Below are 3,421 nucleotides of genomic sequence, written 5' to 3'. Positions count from 1 at the left end.
AAAGAATAATAGCAGCTCCTTCCTAACACAAACAAAAGACATACGTAACAATCATTGTATCACAGACAAAAGGAAATATCTGTTGACTATTTAAGAAGACTTTCGTGTGACACGTTTAAGGAAAGATAAAATATATAAACACGTTTATGTGGATACAGAGAGCTGAACACTCTCCTCAAATTTCAAGCTGTTTTCATTCACCACCTAAAATATAGACTGTTATCTATTTGCAATTCATATTGTGTTTCTTTTCAAGCAGAAAAATTTTTATACATCTGCATTTTGAGTTGAATCTAAATCCTCTATAATATAGTATGGGGGAAAAAAAAGACTTACCGGGGCCAATTTAGTTTTAGCCATTTTATATAGGAATCCAAAAGCATCAGATTTCCTTGTACTCTGGGAACAATATATAGCATGAACAAAAGGTTACAGAGGCAAGAACATGTAATTGATTCTGAAGAGCGTGAACATCTGCAAAGAATGTATTATAAGAAAATGATCTCTGAGGCTCCTACTTATGATGAAACGGTTTCTAGTTACGCATTTAAGAGTAACAGCCCTCTCAGAGTCCAACCCCTAAGCAGAATGGGACTGCAGATGCTTGAAGTTACCTTTGAAAACATGCGAGCAAGTAGGAAGAGCTTTAGTAGGAGACTTCACAAAACTAAATTCGTCCAGTGGACATGAGCTAGTGAATTTAGAGAGGTCATAAAAACTAGACTGTGGTCAAAATTCTGTCATGAAATGTAATGCAACTGGGGCCAAGTCAACTTATCTCTCTGAGCCTCAAGTTCCTAACTTTGACATGGGAGGGCTGGACAGACAAGGGTCTATAATTTATAATGTCTAGGATTCTAAGATTAACAGACTAGTTTCTCTTCTAGAAAGTCTCTGAGTCTTAGACTTTCCTTTTTAGATGGCAAGATCAAAAATTCTAACACAAATGATTTAAGAACATCAACATTTATTTAACATGATAAAAAAGAAATGAGATATGAACATTTGCATTTAAACAATAGTAAGTAGCCTTTAATACATTACATGTGCTCATTGTATAATATATACACAATGAACATAATTACATTTATACACTAACTAAGTACTGGATTTAAAAACCTGCTTATTGCTGTACACATCTATTCCAATGAAGTAGAAGCCCAGTACTTCAATACCTACACTTTTAATTGTTTTAAGAAAAGATAAGCGGCAACATTTGTTTTGAAGCTGACGAAGAGTGTGGCAGTAACTGCTGATGTAGCAATCTGACTGAGAAGGAATCGTAGCAGAAAACAGGACATACTTCAATTAGCAATAAAATGGCACATTTTAAATATATATATAAAATTTTTACAAATCAAGTGGGAACAAAGCACTGCAGAAGCCAAAATGGGAGGGCAAATAAAAAGGAAAACAAGCTTCATTGGAAATGATAACTAACTTCATGTACTGAAAAGCAGAAAGAAATATAAATTCACTTAGACTTCAGAAATATCAAAACTTGGAAATCGGCAACCGAGTAAGCTGTGGCTATAGACTGCACATTAAAAAGCACCTTTACTTGTGTGCTCTGAAATCATAGCAGCAAGCTGGTGTCAGAATAATAACCTTGAGATTACGGAGTGTACATATGGGCCATTAAAGCTGTTTTGGAATAAACATTTTCCAGAAGTGATAAAACGATGCTCTGTGGCCAAAAGCATCAGAACTATGAATTTCATAGATTTAAAATATACTGTACAATATCTTCTTACATTGCTGAAGGTCCATGTCTTTAGCTTTGAATGGTTTCAATAGAAGTCAGCATCGCTGAAAAGTAAGAGAAGGGAAATTACTTTGAGACCTGCAAAGTTAATGAATTACCATTTCCCAAAGTAACTGAGGGTGACACTCCATAACAACGGAACTGACAAGCATGGCCACGAAAATCCTAACACAATCAAAGGACATTTTCCTTCATTTCCATAAGCTTAATCCACAAAGCAAAGCAACACAATGAAATTAAATAGCAATTCAGAATAGAAATTGTACCCAAACTTGTGGCTGAGTCCAAAAGATCAACAAAATGAGTGAAGATTTGCATAACTTTACTAAAGTACCTAATAATATATTGAGCTGCCCAGCCAGCACTGTCCTGACACAACTCCTGGTACAGAAAGATGACACGCACAATGGGAAGATATAAAATAATACAAGTCTGGGTGCCACCAGCTGCTTGTGGTGGCCGTATGCCGCGAGACTGGAAAATACCTGCCAATAACCATACCTCATTACAGTATGGAAAGCTGATGGTTCTCGGAATACAAAATAAAATAAAACAAAATCCAGTTAACAACTCAAGGAACCTGGAAATGTACTTGGGTTTTAACTCTGAACATCCTTTATTACCAGAATGGGTCTATGTCCAAAAAGTTGTAGCCAGCTTATTAAACCTAAAAATAACACAAATGACTCTTAATGTATACTTCTCCAGCAATTTCGAGAGAGGCCATCTATCAACTCTTTGCACAGGAGAAATCAAATGAGTGTGATGTTTGTTTTTCCTATGTCTGGTGTTACTCTGTCACCAGTAGCAACCCTCATTCCTGAACACGTTAAAAGTTTAAACACATGGCCTGGCCAGGAGGCTCATGCCTGTAATCCCAGAATTCTGCGAGGCCGAAGTGGGTGGACTGCCTGAGCTCACAGGTTCAAGATCAACTTGACCTAGAGCCAGACCCCATCTCTAAAAAGGCCGGGTGTTGTGGTGGGCACCTGGATTCCCAGCTACATGGGAGGCTGAGGAAAGAGAATCACTTGAGGTTGTTGAGAATTGTGATGCCACGGCAATCTAAGAAGGGTGTCTCAAAAAAAAAAAAAAAAAAAAAATTAAACACACAAGCTTCAGAGGCAAGACACCTGGCAGACTCTAGGTTGCTTCTAACCCTCTAACAGTACTGCAGTCCAGGTGGGGCACGTGGCTCACACCCTGTAATGCTAGCCCTCAAAAAAAAAAAGCCGGGCATTGTGGTGGGCAACTGTAGTCCTAGCTTCTTGAGAGGCTGAGGCAAGAGAATCACTTGAGCCCAAGAGTTGGAGGTTGCTGTGAGCTATGATGCTACAGCACTCTACTGAGGGCAACAAAATGAAACCCTCAAACAAACAAAAAACACCCCAGTACTTTGGTCCTGCACAGTCTCCAACTGACAAAAACCAAAACTCAGTGAGACACAATCCTAAATAAAGGTTACAAATATGACCAAGACAGGCTCAGCGCCTGTGGCTCAAGTGGCTAAGGCGCCAGCCACATACACCTAAGGTGGTGAGTTCAAATCCAGCCCAGGCCCACCAAACAATAATGATGGCTGCAATCAAAAAATAGCTGGGCATTGTGGTAGGTGCCTGTGGTCCCAGCTACTTGGGAGGCTGAGACAGGAGACTC

The 3,421-nt window shown here is 38.9% G+C and overlaps 1 protein-coding gene across 1 annotated transcript in view; it reads right to left on the bottom strand.

The window, feature by feature from the left end:
• Window positions 1-950: 950 nt before the first annotated feature.
• LOC100965309 (pleckstrin homology domain-containing family A member 5) overlaps window positions 951-3,421 on the bottom strand; it is a gene marked incomplete at its 5' end in the record, with an annotated part of 14,344 nt that continues 11,873 nt past the window's right edge. Inside the window, one exon of the mRNA XM_012806752.2 lies at window positions 951-1,809. The remainder of the gene's footprint in view (window positions 1,810-3,421) is intronic.

Source organism: Otolemur garnettii, unplaced genomic scaffold, assembly GCF_000181295.1.
Source record: "Otolemur garnettii isolate 467f Iridium unplaced genomic scaffold, OtoGar3 scaffold00057, whole genome shotgun sequence".
Lineage (NCBI taxonomy): Eukaryota > Metazoa > Chordata > Mammalia > Primates > Galagidae > Otolemur > Otolemur garnettii.
Note: the sequence above shows the minus strand (reverse complement) of the source record. Positions and strands in the feature narration are given on the sequence as shown.